Source organism: Acanthochromis polyacanthus, chromosome 14, assembly GCF_021347895.1.
Source record: "Acanthochromis polyacanthus isolate Apoly-LR-REF ecotype Palm Island chromosome 14, KAUST_Apoly_ChrSc, whole genome shotgun sequence".
In the NCBI taxonomy this organism is placed as follows: Eukaryota; Metazoa; Chordata; class Actinopteri; family Pomacentridae; genus Acanthochromis; species Acanthochromis polyacanthus.
This window is the reverse complement of record NC_067126.1, coordinates 14,304,947-14,322,863: the sequence shown is the minus strand read 5'-3', so window position 1 is coordinate 14,322,863 and position 17,917 is coordinate 14,304,947. Positions and strand designations below refer to the sequence as shown.

The 17,917-nt window shown below is 42.2% G+C and overlaps 1 long non-coding RNA gene across 1 annotated transcript; it reads left to right on the top strand.

The window, feature by feature from the left end:
* Positions 1-266: 266 nt before the first annotated feature.
* On the top strand, positions 267-4,413 carry LOC127537145 (uncharacterized). Its single transcript, XR_007946642.1, has 2 exons — positions 267-338; positions 2,672-4,413. It is a non-coding gene; the product is annotated as an uncharacterized LOC127537145 (long non-coding RNA).
* The last annotated feature ends 13,504 nt before the right edge of the window (positions 4,414-17,917 follow it).

The window sequence follows — 17,917 nt, the reverse complement described above, 5'->3', positions numbered from 1 at the left end:
TTGGTGTGTCCTGATGTGGTGCATATGCCCACCAAATATTGTAGCTGTAAATGAAACATTGTGGAAGTTGGCCTAATGACCACTTTTTCAATTTTGCAGGCGGCGCTATAGAGCCATTTTGCCACACACAAGCGCAACTCCCATAAAATATCAAATTTTTCGCCAGTCCTTATGTGCACGCCAAATTTCACGCGTTTTGGGATATGATAAGGCCGCCAAAAAGCCAATTTACTTTACGGGAGTAAAAAAAAATAATAATAATAATAATTAAAGCTGCAAGCAGCGATGGACGGGTCCTCGCATCCACGCTGGTCGGCGAATCCATGCACGTCCACCAGGTGGCGCTGTGACTGAGAGTGTATGTCGGCCTCTGAATCGCATCTGGACCAGAGTCCAATCATACATGTAAAATTTCAGCCAGACTGTAGCATGTTCAGAGCAGTTATAGAGCATTTCCTGTCTATCCACCAGGTGGCGCTGTAACTCAGAGTGTATTTCACACAGTGGATGTGATGAGGGTTGGACTCTGATCACTCATGAAAAGTTTCAGGCTGATTTGATGATGTAGAGGCCAGTTATACAGCATTTACTGTCCCTCCAACAGGTGGCGCCACGACTGAGAGTGTCTGTTGGCCTGTAGATGTGATCAGGATTGGATTGTGATCACACATGGAAAGTTTGAGGCAGATTGGAGCATGCAGAGGAGAGTTATACAGCAGTTGATGTTTCATGGCGAAGCATCAAAACGCTGATGGTCGCCATGGCCACGCCATTTGGCTTCTGGTTAAACTTTTGATAACTTTTCCAAACCAAGTCCTGCTGTGTGGACTGACAAAATTTCAGGTCTCCTGGAATTATCCTCTAGGAGGTATTAACTCTCAAAAATGAGACAAATCATCAAAAATCTCACAATTAATCCAAGATGGCCGACTTCCTGTTGGGTTTAGGACATGGCTCCAAGAGGCTTTTTTGTGCGTCCTGATGTGCTCTATAAGCCTCCCAAACTTCATGGATGTAGGTGAAATGTGCTGGGGGGGCTGTTTGTTAAAAATACTGTAGGGGGCGCTATAGCATGTACAGTGCCGAGATGCATACGGTGTCGTTCCTTGGGTCGATGGTGATGTGTGTGGTAATTTTAGTGAGCATTGGAGTATTTCTAACCTGTCAAATAGCACTTTGTTTTGCATGGCGATATTTGGTTGCTACGGCAACAGCGTTGCATGAAATGTCACACCCTGGACAATGTGGGATTGTCAAGAGGTGAAGACTCGACTGACCAATTTCCAGCATGATATCACCACGTTTGGGGCCATTGTACCTGAAAATATAAGGCCTTAAACTTACTATTACCAACAGGTGGCGCTATGACTTTTTCAGAATTTATGAGTGTGGATGTGTTCAGACTGGACCTGGTGTCCATCATGTGAAGTTTGGGGCAGATAGGATCTTGTTCAGCTGAGATATGAATCGTTACATTTTCATGGCGAAACATCGAAATTGGTTTGGCCGCCACAGACACGCCCTTTGATGACAAGTCACCATTTTCACTGGGATGCATCATCAATGTGTTTAGGCTGTTGTCACTGCATTTGAAGTGAATATGATCAACCGGGTAACAATAGGGCATGAAAGTGTAAAAGATGTCTATTTCCTGAAACCACAAGGTGGCGCTATGACTGTCAATGAATATCCCTATGTGGATGACATCAGGACAGGACTGTCATCATACATGTAAAGTTTCAGGCAGATTGGAGCATGTTGAGAAGAATTAGACACCAATTCCTGTTTCATGGCGAAGGATCAGTTGTTTGAGGCTCCGCCATGGCCACACCTTTTGGCTTCTGGTTGAGTTTTTGATAACTTTTCATCAGAAAGGTCTGGTGCATGTACTGGCCAAATTTCAGTTCTCTCAGACTTATCCACTAGGAGCTATAAATTTTGACAAATGTACAGCAAATTCAAGATGGCCGACTTCCTGTTGGGTTTAGGGTGTGGCTGTGATTGACTTTTTGGTGTGTCCTGATGTGGTGCATATGCCCACCAAATATTGTAGCTGTAAATAAAACATTGTGGAAGTTGGCCTAATGACCACTTTTTCAATTTTGCAGGTGGCGCTATAGAGCCATTTTTCCACACATATGCGCAACTCCCATAAAATATCAAATTTTTCGCCAATCCTGATGTGCACGCCAAATTTCACGCGTTTTGGTTCATGATAAGGCCCCCAAAAAGGCAATTCATTTGCCGGGAGAAATTAATTTTGACAAATTTACAGCAAATTGAAGATGGCCGACTTCCTGTTGGGTTTAGGGCGTGGCTGTCATTGACTTTTTGGTGTGTCCTGATGTGGTGCATATGCCCACCAAATATTGTAGCTGTAAATGAAACATTGTGGAAGTTAGCCTAATGACCACTTTTCAATTTTGCAGGTGGCGCTATAGAGCCATTTTGCCACACACATGCGCAACTCCCATAAAATATCAAATTTTTCGCCAGTCCTGATGTGCACGCCAAATTTCACGCGTTTTGGAATATGATAAGGCCGCCAAAAAGCCAATTTACTTTACGGGAGAAAAAAAAAATAATAATAATAATAATAATTAAAGCTGCAAGCAGCGATGGACGGGTCCTCGCATCCACGCTGGTCGGCAAATCCATGCACGTCCACCAGGTGGCACTGTGACTGAGAGTGTGTGCTGGCCTCTGAATCACATCTGGACCAGAGTTTAATCACACGTAAAATTTCAGCCAGATTGGAGCATGTTCAGACTAGTTATACAGCATTTCCTGCCCATCCACCACCAGGTGGCGCTGTAACTCAGAGTGTATTTCAAACAGTGGATGTGATGAGGGCTGGACTCTGATCACTCATGAAAAGTTTCAGGCTGATTTGATCATGTAGAGGCCAGTTATACAGCATTTATTGTCCCTCCAACAGGTGGCGCTGCAACTGAGAGTGTCTGTTGGCCTGTAGATGTGATCAGGATTGGATTGTGATCACACATGGAAAGTTTGAGGCAGATTGGAGCATGCAGAGGAGAGTTATACAGCAGTTGTTGTTTCATGGCGAAGCATCAAAACTCTAATGGTCGCCATGGCCACGCCATTTGGCTTCTGGTTAAACTTTTGATAACTTTTCCAAACCAAGTCCTGCTGTGTGGACTGACAAAATTTCAGGTCTCCTGGAATTATCCCCTAGGAGGTATTAACTCTCAAAAATGAGAAAAATCATCAAAAATCTCACAATTAATCCAAGATAGCCGACTTCCTGTTGGGTTTAGGACATGGCTCCAAGAGGCTTTTTTGTGCGTCCTGATGTGCTCTATAAGCCTCCCAAATTTCATGGATGTAGGTGAAACGTGCTGGGGGGGCTGTTTGTTAAAAATACTGTAGGGGGCGCTATAGCATGTGCAGTGCCGAGATGCATACGGTGTTGTTCCTTGGGTCAATGGTGATGTGTGTGGTAATTTTTGTGAGCATTGGAGTATTCCTAACCTGTCAGAAAGGGCTTTGTTTTTCATGGCGATATTTGGTTGCTACGGCAACAGCGTTGCATGAAATGTCACACCCTTCACAGTGTGTGATTGTCAAGAGGTGAAGACTCGACTGACCAATTTCCAGCATGATATCACCAAGTTTGGGGCCATTGTACCTGAAAATATAAGGCCTTAAACTTACTATTACCAACAGGTGGCGCTATGACTTTTTCAAAATTTATGAGTGTGGATGTGTTCAGACTGGACCTGGTATCCAGCATGTGAAGTCTGAGGCAGATAGGATGTTGTTCAGCTGAGATATGAATCGTTAAATTTTCATGGCGAAACATCGAAATTGGTTTGGCCGCCACAGACACGCCCTTTGATGACAAGTCACCATTTTCACTGGGATGCATCATCAATGTGTTTAGGCTGTTGTCACTGCATTTGAAGTGAATATGATCAACCGGGTAACAATAGGGCATGAAAGTGTAAAAGATGTCTATTTCCTGAAACCACAAGGTGGCGCTATGACTGTCAATGAATATCCCTATGTGGATGACATCAGGACAGGACTGTCATCATACATGTAAAGTTTCAGGCAGATTGGAGCATGTTGAGAAGAATTAGACACCAATTCCTGTTTCATGGCGAAGGATCAGTTGTTTGAGGCTCCGCCATGGCCACACCTTTTGGCTTCTGGTTGAGTTTTTGATAACTTTTCATCAGAAAGGTCTGGTGAATGTACTGGCCAAATTTCAGTTCTCTCAGACTTATCCACTAGGAGCTATAAATTTTGACAAATGTACAGCAAATTCAAGATGGCCGACTTCCTGTTGGGTTTAGGGTGTGGCTGTGATTGACTTTTTGGTGTGTCCTGATGTGGTGCATATGCCCACCAAATATTGTAGCTGTAAATAAAACATTGTGGAAGTTGGCCTAATGACCACTTTTTCAATTTTGCAGGTGGCGCTATAGAGCCATTTTTCCACACATATGCGCAACTCCCATAAAATATCAAATTTGTCGCCAGTCCTGATGTGCACGCCAAATTTCACGCGTTTTGGTTCATGATAAGGCCGCCAAAAAGGCAAGTCATTTCCCGAGGAGCGATTAAGTTTGAAAAATTTACAGCAAATTGAAGATGGCCGACTTCCTGTTGGGTTTAGGGCGTGGCTGTAATTGACTTTTTGGTGTGTCCAGATGTTCTGCATATGCCCACCAAATATTGTAGCTGTACATGAAACATTGTGGCAGTTGGCCTAATGACTACTTTTTCAAGTTTGCAGGTGGCGCTATAGAGCCATTTTGCCACGCACATGCGCAACTCCCATAAAATACCAAATTTTTCGCCAGTCCTGATGTGCATGCCAAATTTCACGCGTTTTGGAGTATGATAAGGCCGCCAAAAAGCCAATTTACTTTACGGGAGAAAAAAAAAAAAAAAAAAAATAATAATAATAATTAAAGCTGCAAGCAGCGATGGACGGGTCCTCGCATCCACGCTGGTCGGCGAATCCATGCACGTTCACCAGGTGGCACTGTGACTGAGAGTGTGTGTCGGCCTCTGAATCACATCTGGACCAGAGTTTAATCACACGTAAAATTTCAGCCAGATTGGAGCATGTTCAGACTAGTTATACAGCATTTCCTGCCCATCCACCACCAGGTGGCGCTGTAACTCAGAGTGTATTTCAAACAGTGGATGTGATGAGGGCTGGACTCTGATCACTCATGAAAAGTTTCAGGCTGATTTGATCATGTAGAGGCCAGTTATACAGCATTTATTGTCCCTCCAACAGGTGGCGCTGCAACTGAGAGTGTCTGTTGGCCTGTAGATGTGATCAGGATTGGATTGTGATCACACATGGAAAGTTTGAGGCAGATTGGAGCATGCAGAGGAGAGTTATACAGCAGTTGTTGTTTCATGGCGAAGCATCAAAACTCTAATGGTCGCCATGGCCACGCCATTTGGCTTCTGGTTAAACTTTTGATAACTTTTCCAAACCAAGTCCTGCTGTGTGGACTGACAAAATTTCAGGTCTCCTGGAATTATCCCCTAGGAGGTATTAACTCTCAAAAATGAGACAAATCATCAAAAATCTCACAATTAATCCAAGATGGCCGACTTCCTGTTGGGTTTAGGACATGGCTCCAAGAGGCTTTTTTGTGCGTCCTGATGTGCTCTATAAGCCTCCCAAATTTCATGGATGTAGGTGAAACGTGCTGGGGGGGCTGTTTGTTAAAAATACTGTAGGGGGCGCTATAGCATGTGCAGTGCCGAGATGCATACGGTGTTGTTCCTTGGGTCAATGGTGATGTGTGTGGTAATTTTTGTGAGCACTGGAGTATTCCTAACCTGTCAGAAAGGGCTTTGTTTTTCATGGCGATATTTGGTTGCTACGGCAACAGCGTTGCATGAAATGTCACACCCTTCACAGTGTGTGATTGTCAAGAGGTGAAGACTCGACTGACCAATTTCCAGCATGATATCACCAAGTTTGGGGCCATTGTACCTGAAAATATAAGGCCTTAAACTTACTATTACCAACAGGTGGCGCTATGACTTTTTCAAAATTTATGAGTGTGGATGTGTTCAGACTGGACCTGGTATCCAGCATGTGAAGTCTGAGGCAGATAGGATGTTGTTCAGCTGAGATATGAATCGTTAAATTTTCATGGCGAAACATCGAAATTGGTTTGGCCGCCACAGACACGCCCTTTGATGACAAGTCACCATTTTCACTGGGATGCATCATCAATGTGTTTAGGCTGTTGTCACTGCATTTGAAGTGAATATGATCAACCGGGTAACAATAGGGCATGAAAGTGTAAAAGATGTCTATTTCCTGAAACCACAAGGTGGCGCTATGACTGTCAATGAATATCCCTATGTGGATGACATCAGGACAGGACTGTCATCATACATGTAAAGTTTCAGGCAGATTGGAGCATGTTGAGAAGAATTAGACACCAATTCCTGTTTCATGGCGAAGGATCAGTTGTTTGAGGCTCCGCCATGGCCACACCTTTTGGCTTCTGGTTGAGTTTTTGATAACTTTTCATCAGAAAGGTCTGGTGCATGTACTGGCCAAATTTCAGTTCTCTCAGACTTATCCACTAGGAGCTATAAATTTTGACAAATGTACAGCAAATTCAAGATGGCCGACTTCCTGTTGGGTTTAGGGTGTGGCTGTGATTGACTTTTTGGTGTGTCCTGATGTGGTGCATATGCCCACCAAATATTGTAGTTGTAAATAAAACATTGTGGAAGTTGGCCTAATGACCACTTTTTCAATTTTGCAGGTGGCGCTATAGAGCCATTTTTCCACACATATGCGCAACTCCCATAAAATATCAAATTTTTCGCCAGTCCTGATGTGCACGCCAAATTTCACGCGTTTTGGAATATGATAAGGCCGCCAAAAAGGCAATTCATTTCCCGAGGAGCGATTAAGTTTGACAAATTTACAGCAAATTGAAGATGGCCGACTTCCTGTTGGGTTTAGGGCGTGGCTGTAATTGACTTTTTGGTGTGTCCGGATGTTCTGCATATGCCCACCAAATATTGTAGCTGTACATGAAACATTGTGGCAGTTGGCCTAATGACTACTTTTTCAAGTTTGCAGGTGGCGCTATAGAGCCATTTTGCCACGCACATGCGCAACTCCCATAAAATATCAAATTTTTCGCCAGTCCTGATGTGCATGCCAAATTTCACGCGTTTTGGAGTATGATAAGGCCGCCAAAAAGCCAATTTACTTTACGGGAGAAAAAAATAAAATAAAATAATAATAATAAACCCTTGGGTTTCAATAGGGTCCTTGGCACCGCTGGTGCCTTGGACAGTCGGTGCCCTGGCACCGCCTGTCCTTCGCACCCTCGGTGCTCGGACCCTAAATAAAGCTGCGAGCAGCATTGAACGGGTCCTCGCATCCTTGCTGGTCGGCGACCCCAAGCATGTCCACCAGGCAATGCTGCGACAAAGTGTGTTTAGGCTCATGGATGTAACGAGGACTGGATTCTGAGCACTCAGGTCAAATTTCAGACAGATTGGAGCATGTACAGACTATTTTTGCAGCACTTTGTGTCCATCCACCAGGTGGCACTATGTCTGTGACTGTATAGTGGTCTATGAAACTCATCAGGACTGGACTCTGATCAAACATGTAAAGTTTGAGGTAGATTACAGCATGTACAGGGGATTTACACAAGACGTCCTGCTTCATGGCGTAACATTAAAGTTCAGTTGGCCGCCATGGCCATGCCCTTTGAGTTTTGTGAATAATTTTCGCAAATATGCAACCTGAAGGCGTTTCTTATATATTTTCCTAAATTCAGGTGTTTTGGAGTTATTGCTAGTGACAAATGAATTGTTGAAAATGACCAAAAACACCAAAAATCTGACATTTAATTCAAAATGGCTGACTTTCTGTTGTGTTTAGAGAATGACTCCAAGAGACTTTTTTGCTTGCACTGATGTGCTACATATGCATGCCAAATTTCATAGTCATAGGTGAAAGTCTGTGTGGAGGCTATTTTTTAAATTCTTTTAGGGGGCGCTATGGTAGATGCTGTGAATGTATTTTGGCCAATAAATGTGATCAGGACAGGACTGTGTTTCATCATGTGAGGTCTGAGGTCGATTGGAGCATGCAGAGGATAGTTAGGTAGCACTTGATGTTTCATGGCGAACCATCAAAATTCTGGAGGTCGCCATGTCCACACCCTTTGACTCTGCAAGAATCTTTTAATAACTTTTGATCATAACATCGTGTTGTATATCCTGGCAAAATTTCAGCTCTCTAGACCTTAACCCCGAGGAGGAGTTCGCTCTCAAAAATGAAAAAAATACAGAAATTTTATCCACTTAATTCAAAATGGCGGACTTCCTGTTGAGTTTAGGGGATGGCTCCAAGAGGCTTTTTTGTGTGTCCTGGTGTGCTCTATAGGCCTCCCAAATTTTGTGGATGTAGGTGAAACATGCTGAGGGGGCTGTTTATTAAACATACTGCAGGGGGCGCTATAGCACATGCCCTGCAGAGATGCATACAGTGTTATTCCTTGAGACGACTGTGATGTGTGTGTAAATTTTGGTGAGCTGTTGAACATTCTAAGCCTGTCAAAAAGTACTTTGTTTGTCACAAAAACAACGCGTTGCCACGGCAACAGCATTTCATCAAATATCAAAATCTTCACACTGTGGTATTGTCTGGGGGTGAAGAATTAGCTGACCAATTTTCAGAATGATATGACAAAGTTTGGAGCAATGATGTGTGCAAATGTAATTTCTAAACTGCTTGTTACCAAGAGGTGGCGCTATGACTTTGTCTAAATTTTTCAGTGTGGATGTCCTCAAACTGGTTCTGGTGTCCAGCACATGAAGTTTGGGGCAGATAGGATCCTTTGCAGCTGAGATATGAACACTTCAATTTTCATGGCGAAACATCAAACTTTGCTGTCCCGCCACAGACACGCCTTTTCATCACACGTCACCATTTTTTCTGTGCTTCATCATCAATGTGTTCAGGCTTATGTCACAACATCTGAGGTGAATCTGAGCAACAGGCTAAGAATAGTACATGAAAGTCTAAAAAATGTCAAATTCTTGATACCACAAGGTGGCGCTGTGACTGTGAATGAATCTTGCTGTATGGATGTCATCGAGGCAGGTCTGTGATCATACATGTAAAGTTTCATTCAGATCGGAGCATGTTCAGGAGAGTTAGACAGCATTTCCTGTTTCATGGCGAAGGATCAAATTTCGACAGGCCGCCACGACCACACCCTTTAACTATGGAGGAAGATTTTGATAACTTTTTCTCAGGAAGGTCTGCTGTATGTACTGGCAAAATTTCAGATCGCTCAGACTTTTCCCCAAGGAGGAGTTCATCATAGATTTTGTACAGTTAACGCATGATGGCGCACTTCCTGTTGGGTGTAGAGCATGGCTGTGATTGACTTTTTTGTGTTTCCTGATGTGCTGCATATGCCTCCCAAATGTTTTAGCTCTCGGCCAAATTCCCTCCGAGTTGGCCTAATACCACTTTTTAAAATTTTGTAGGGGGCGCTATGGAGCCATTTTGCCACACACCTCCACTTGTCCTAAAAAATATGAAATTTTTCGCCAGTTCTGATGTGTGTGCAAATTTTCATGATTTTTCGAGCATGTTCAGGCCATGAAAAATGCAGTTCTTTTGGCAGGATAATAATAATAATAATAATAAAAAACCCTAAGGTTCCAATAGGGTCCTTCGGCACCGTTGGTGCCTTGGACAGTCGGTGCCCTTGCACCGCCTGTCCTCGGCACCTCGGTGCTCGGACCCTAATAATAATAAACCCGAGGGTTTCAATAGGGTCCTTGGCACCGCTGGTGCCTTGGACAGTCGGTGCCCTGGCACCGCCTGTCCTTTGCACCCTCGGTGCTCGGACCCTAATAATAATAATAAACCCTAGGGTTTCAATAGGGTCCTTGGCACCGCTGGTGCCTTGGACAGTCGGTGCCCTGGCACCGCCTGTCCTTTGCACCCTCGGTGCTCGGACCCTAATAATAATAATAAACCCTAGGGTTTCAATAGGGTCCTTGGCACCGCTGGTGCCTTGGACAGTCGGTGCCCTTGCACCGCCTGTCCTTCGCACCCTCGGTGCTCGGACCCTAATAATAATAATAATAATAATAATAATAATTAAAGCTGCAAGCAGCATTGGGCAGGACCTCGCCCTGCCCCCCGCGCGGTCGGCAAGCAAGTGCCATCCGTGACCGAAGATGTAAGCCAGAGGAGTTCCTCTGCCGGAATATTGTACGGTTTCAGAGGAGATCATTTTTAAAGGGTTTGCATATTTCAGGTTATAGCGCCCCCTAGATCGAAGATAGCTGAAATGCGTCGGCAGGTTTTCGTAGAGCTCGAGCAGACGAACGTGTGAGTGGTGGTTGCATGTCTGTACGACATTCCTGTGCGAAGAGCTGAGACCATTTGTGATTTTTGCAGTATTTGTGTCCTTAGGTGGCGCCATAGAGTTTTTCCAGAATTTGTTTTCAGAAAATTGAAATGTTCAGCAGAACGGACGTGCGTCCCAAATTTCAGCAAAATACATGCACGTTTAGGGGGCGAAATTGAAGCAAAACAATGTTTCAAGTGAAGACAAACTTTGACAGCTTATAAAAGAAAAACTAGACAAGTTAGCCGTTTTCTTTTGATAACTTTTGTTTGGCTGGATATTCACTATAATCTGTGCAAATATGAAGCAGGAATATTGTACGGTTTCGGAGGAGATAAAGTTTTAAGGGTTTTCATATTTTGAGTTATAGCGCCCCCTCGATTGAAGATAGCTGAAATTAGTTGGACAGGTTTTCGTAGAGCTCGAGCAGATGGACGCGTGAGTGGCGGTTGCATGTCTCTACGACATTCCTGTGTGAAGAGCTGAGGTTATTTGTGATTCATGCAGGTTTTTTGTGTCCCTAGGTGGCGCTATAGAGTTTTTCCAGAATTTGTTTCCAAAATATTGAAATTTTCAGCAGACTGAACCTGCATACCAAGTTTCAGCAAAATACACACGTGGACAAAATTGTTGGTACCCCTCAGTTAAAGAAGGAAAAACCCACAATTCTCACTGAAATCACTTGAAACTCACAAAAGTAACGATAAATAAAAATGTATTGAAAATTAAATAATCAAAATCAGCCATCACTTTTGAATTGTTGATTAACATAATTATTTAAAAAAACAAACTAATGAAATAGGGCTGGACAAAAATGATGGTACCCATAACTTAATATTTTGTTGCACAACCTTTTGAGGCAATCACTGCAATTAAACGATTTCTGTATTTGTCAATGAGCGTTCTGCAGCTGTCAACAGGTATTTTGGCCCACTCCTCATGAGCAAACAGCTCCAGTTGTCTCAGGTTTGATGGGTGTCTTCTCCAAATGGCATGTTTCAGCTCCTTCCACATATGTTCAATGGGATTCAGATCTGGGCTCATAGAAGGCCACTTTAGAATAGTCCAACGCTTTTCTCTCAGCCATTCTTGGGTGTTTTTGGCTGTGTGTTTTGGATCGTTGTCCTGTTGGAAGACCCATGACCTGCGACTGAGACCAAGCTTTCTGACACTAGGCAGCACATTTCTCTCCAGAATGCCTTGATAGTCTTCAGATTTCATCGTACCTTGCACACTTTCAAGACACCCTGTGCCAGATGCAGCAAAGTAGCCCCAAAACATTACTGAGCCTCCTTCATGTTTCACCGTAGGGACAGTGTTCTTTTCTTCGTATGCTTGGTTTTTGAGTCTATGAACATAGAGTTGATGTGCCCTACCAAAAAGCTCCAGTTTGGTCTCATCTGTCCAAAGGACATTCTCCCAGAAGCTTTGTGGCTTGTCAACATGCATTTTTGCAAATTCCAGTCTCGCTTTTTTATGAGTTTTTTTCAGCAGTGGTGTCCTCCTTGGTCGTCTCCCATGAAGTCCACTTTGGCTCAAACAACAACGAATGGTGCGATCTGACACTGATGTACCTTGGCCTTGGAGTTCACCTTTAATTTCTTTGGAGGTTGCTCTGGGCTCTTTGGATACAATTGAACGATCCGTCTCTTCAATTTGTCATCAATTTTCCTCTTGCGGCCACGTCCAGGGAGGTTGGCTACTGTCCCGTGGGTCTTGAACTTCTGAATAATATGAGCCACTGTTGTCACGGGAACTTCAAGCTGTTTAGAGATGGTCTTATAGCCTTTACCTTTAAGATGTTTGTCTATAATTTTTTTTTCGGATGTCCTGGGACAATTCTTTCCTTCGCTTTCTGTTGTCCATGTTCAGTGTGGTACACACCTTTTCACCAAACAGCAGGGTGACTACTTGTCTCCCTTTAAATAGGCAGACTGACTGATTATGAGTTTGGAAACACCTGTGATGTCAATTAAATGACACACCTGAGTTAATCATGTAACTCTGGTCAAATAGTTTTCAATCTTTTATAGAGGTACCATCATTTTTGTCCAGGCCTGTTTCATTAGTTTGTTTTTTAAATAATTATGTTAATCAACAATTCAAAAGTAATGGCTGTTTTTGATTATTTAATTTTCAATAAATTTTTATTTATTGTTACTTTTGTGAGTTTCAAGTGATTTCAGTGAGAATTGTGGGTTTTTCCTTCTTTAACTGAGAGGTACCAACAATTTTGTCCACGTGTGTACATGCACGTTTAGGGGGCAAAATTGAAGCGAAACATGGTTTCAGGTGAAGACAAACTTTGACAGCTTATAAAAAAAAACTAGACAAGTTAGCCTTTTTCTTTTGATAACTTTTGTTTGGCTGGATATTCACTATAATCTGTGCAAATATGAAGCCGGAATATTGTACGGTTTCGGAGGAGATAAAGTTTTAAGGGTTTTCATATTTTGAGTTATAGCGCCCCCTCGATTGAAGATAGCTGAAATTAGTTGGACAGGTTTTCGTAGAGCTCGAGCAGATGGACGCGTGAGTGGCGGTTGCATGTCTCTACGACATTCCTGTGTGAAGAGCTGAGGTTATTTGTGATTCATGCAGGTTTTTTGTGTCCCTAGGTGGCGCTATAGAGTTTTTCCAGAATTTGTTTCCAAAATATTGAAATTTTCAGCAGACTGAACCTGCATACCAAGTTTCAGCAAAATACACACGTGGACAAAATTGTTGGTACCCCTCAGTTAAAGAAGGAAAAACCCACAATTCTCACTGAAATCACTTGAAACTCACAAAAGTAACAATAAATAAAAATGTATTGAAAATTAAATAATCAAAATCAGCCATCACTTTTGAATTGTTGATTAACATAATTATTTAAAAAAACAAACTAATGAAATAGGGCTGGACAAAAATGATGGTACCCATAACTTAATATTTTGTTGCACAACCTTTTGAGGCAATCACTGCAATTAAACGATTTCTGTATTTGTCAATGAGCGTTCTGCAGCTGTCAACAGGTATTTTGGCCCACTCCTCATGAGCAAACAGCTCCAGTTGTCTCAGGTTTGATGGGTGTCTTCTCCAAATGGCATGTTTCAGCTCCTTCCACATATGTTCAATGGGATTCAGATCTGGGCTCATAGAAGGCCACTTTAGAATAGTCCAACGCTTTTCTCTCAGCCATTCTTGGGTGTTTTTGGCTGTGTGTTTTGGATCGTTGTCCTGTTGGAAGACCCATGACCTGCGACTGAGACCAAGCTTTCTGACACTAGGCAGCACATTTCTCTCCAGAATGCCTTGATAGTCTTCAGATTTCATCGTACCTTGCACACTTTCAAGACACCCTGTGCCAGATGCAGCAAAGTAGCCCCAAAACATTACTGAGCCTCCTTCATGTTTCACCGTAGGGACAGTGTTCTTTTCTTCGTATGCTTGGTTTTTGAGTCTATGAACATAGAGTTGATGTGCCCTACCAAAAAGCTCCAGTTTGGTCTCATCTGTCCAAAGGACATTCTCCCAGAAGCTTTGTGGCTTGTCAACATGCATTTTTGCAAATTCCAGTCTCGCTTTTTTATGAGTTTTTTTCAGCAGTGGTGTCCTCCTTGGTCGTCTCCCATGAAGTCCACTTTGGCTCAAACAACGACGAATGGTGCGATCTGACACTGATGTACCTTGGCCTTGGAGTTCACCTTTAATTTCTTTGGAGGTTGCTCTGGGCTCTTTGGATACAATTGAACGATCCGTCTCTTCAATTTGTCATCAATTTTCCTCTTGCGGCCACGTCCAGGGAGGTTGGCTACTGTCCCGTGGGTCTTGAACTTCTGAATAATATGAGCCACTGTTGTCACGGGAACTTCAAGCTGTTTAGAGATGGTCTTATAGCCTTTACCTTTAAGATGTTTGTCTATAATTTTTTTTTCGGATGTCCTGGGACAATTCTTTCCTTCGCTTTCTGTTGTCCATGTTCAGTGTGGTACACACCTTTTCACCAAACAGCAGGGTGACTACTTGTCTCCCTTTAAATAGGCAGACTGACTGATTATGAGTTTGGAAACACCTGTGATGTCAATTAAATGACACACCTGAGTTAATCATGTAACTCTGGTCAAATAGTTTTCAATCTTTTATAGAGGTACCATCATTTTTGTCCAGGCCTGTTTCATTAGTTTGTTTTTTAAATAATTATGTTAATCAACAATTCAAAAGTAATGGCTGTTTTTGATTATTTAATTTTCAATAAATTTTTATTTATTGTTACTTTTGTGAGTTTCAAGTGATTTCAGTGAGAATTGTGGGTTTTTCCTTCTTTAACTGAGGGGTACCAACAATTTTGTCCACGTGTGTACATGCACGTTTAGGGGGCAAAATTGAAGCGAAACATGGTTTCAGGTGAAGACAAACTTTGACAGCTTATAAAAAAAAACTAGACAAGTTAGCCTTTTTCTTTTGATAACTTTTGTTTGGCTGGATATTCACTATAATCTGTGCAAATATGAAGCAGGAATATTGTACGGTTTCGGAGGAGATAAAGTTTTAAGGGTTTTCATATTTTGAGTTATAGCGCCCCCTCGATTGAAGATAGCTGAAATTAGTTGGACAGGTTTTCGTAGAGCTCGAGCAGATGGACGCGTGAGTGGCGGTTGCATGTCTCTACGACATTCCTGTGTGAAGAGCTGAGGTTATTTGTGATTCATGCAGGTTTTTTGTGTCCCTAGGTGGCGCTATAGAGTTTTTCCAGAATTTGTTTCCAAAATATTGAAATTTTCAGCAGACTGAACCTGCGTACCAAGTTTCAGCAAAATACACACGTGGACAAAATTGTTGGTACCCCTCAGTTAAAGAAGGAAAAACCTACAATTCTCACTGAAATCACTTGAAACTCACAAAAGTAACAATAAATAAAAATGTATTGAAAATTAAATAATCAAAAACAGCCATTACTTTTGAATTGTTGATTAACATAATTATTTAAAAAAACAAACTAATGAAATAGGGCTGGACAAAAATGATGGTACCCATAACTTAATATTTTGTTGCACAACCTTTTGAGGCAATCACTGCAATTAAACGATTTCTGTATTTGTCAATGAGCGTTCTGCAGCTGTCAACAGGTATTTTGGCCCACTCCTCATGAGCAAACAGCTCCAGTTGTCTCAGGTTTGATGGGTGTCTTCTCCAAATGGCATGTTTCAGCTCCTTCCACATATGTTCAATGGGATTCAGATCTGGGCTCATAGAAGGCCACTTTAGAATAGTCCAACGCTTTTCTCTCAGCCATTCTTGGGTGTTTTTGGCTGTGTGTTTTGGATCGTTGTCCTGTTGGAAGACCCATGACCTGCGACTGAGACCAAGCTTTCTGACACTAGGCAGCACATTTCTCTCCAGAATGCCTTGATAGTCTTCAGATTTCATCGTACCTTGCACACTTTCAAGACACCCTGTGCCAGATGCAGCAAAGTAGCCCCAAAACATTACTGAGCCTCCTTCATGTTTCACCGTAGGGACAGTGTTCTTTTCTTCGTATGCTTGGTTTTTGAGTCTATGAACATAGAGTTGATGTGCCCTACCAAAAAGCTCCAGTTTGGTCTCATCTGTCCAAAGGACATTCTCCCAGAAGCTTTGTGGCTTGTCAACATGCATTTTTGCAAATTCCAGTCTCGCTTTTTTATGAGTTTTTTTCAGCAGTGGTGTCCTCCTTGGTCGTCTCCCATGAAGTCCACTTTGGCTCAAACAACGACGAATGGTGCGATCTGACACTGATGTACCTTGGCCTTGGAGTTCACCTTTAATTTCTTTGGAGGTTGCTCTGGGCTCTTTGGATACAATTGAACGATCCGTCTCTTCAATTTGTCATCAATTTTCCTCTTGCGGCCACGTCCAGGGAGGTTGGCTACTGTCCCGTGGGTCTTGAACTTCTGAATAATATGAGCCACTGTTGTCACAGGAACTTCAAGCTGTTTAGAGATGGTCTTATAGCCTTTACCTTTAAGATGTTTGTCTATAAATTTTTTTTCGGATGTCCTGGGACAATTCTTTCCTTCGCTTTCTGTTGTCCATGTTCAGTGTGGTACACACCTTTTCACCAAACAGCAGGGTGACTACTTGTCTCCCTTTAAATAGGCAGACTGACTGATTATGAGTTTGGAAACACCTGTGATGTCAATTAAATGACACACCTGAGTTAATCATGTCACTCTGGTCAAATAGTTTTCAATCTTTTATAGAGGTACCATCATTTTTGTCCAGGCCTGTTTCATTAGTTTGTTTTTTAAATAATTATGTTAATCAACAATTCAAAAGTAATGGCTGTTTTTGATTATTTAATTTTCAATACATTTTTATTTATTGTTACTTTTGTGAGTTTCAAGTGATTTCAGTGAGAATTGTGGGTTTTTCCTTCTTTAACTGAGGGGTACCAACAATTTTGTCCACGTGTGTACATGCACGTTTAGGGGGCAAAATTGAAGCGAAACATGGTTTCAGGTGAAGACAAACTTTGACAGCTTATAAAAAAAACTAGACAAGTTAGCCTTTTTCTTTTGATAACTTTTGTTTGGCTGGATATTCACTATAATCTGTGCAAATATGAAGCCGGAATATTGTACGGTTTCGGAGGAGATAAAGTTTTAAGGGTTTTCATATTTTGAGTTATAGCGCCCCCTAGATTAAAGATAGCTCAAATCAGTTGTACAGGCTTTCCTAGAGCTCGAGTGGACAAACGCGTGAGTGGTGGTTGCATGTTTCTACGACATTCCTGTGTGAAGAGCTGAGGTTATTTGTGATTCATGCAGGTTTTTGTGTCCCTAGGTGGCGCTATAGAGTTTTTCCAGAATTTGTTTCCAAAATATTGAAATTTTCAGCAGACTGAACCTGCGTACCAAGTTTCAGCAAAATACACATGTGGACAAAATTGTTGGTACCCCTCAGTTAAAGAAGGAAAAACCTACAATTCTCACTGAAATCACTTGAAACTCACAAAAGTAACAATAAATAAAAATGTATTGAAAATTAAATAATCAAAAACAGCCATTACTTTTGAATTGTTGATTAACATAATTATTTAAAAAAACAAACTAATGAAATAGGGCTGGACAAAAATGATGGTACCCATAACTTAATATTTTGTTGCACAACCTTTTGAGGCAATCACTGCAATTAAACGATTTCTGTATTTGTCAATGAGCGTTCTGCAGCTGTCAACAGGTATTTTGGCCCACTCCTCATGAGCAAACAGCTCCAGTTGTCTCAGGTTTGATGGGTGTCTTCTCCAAATGGCATGTTTCAGCTCCTTCCACATATGTTCAATGGGATTCAGATCTGGGCTCATAGAAGGCCACTTTAGAATAGTCCAACGCTTTTCTCTCAGCCATTCTTGGGTGTTTTTGGCTGTGTGTTTTGGATCGTTGTCCTGTTGGAAGACCCATGACCTGCGACTGAGACCAAGCTTTCTGACACTAGGCAGCACATTTCTCTCCAGAATGCCTTGATAGTCTTCAGATTTCATC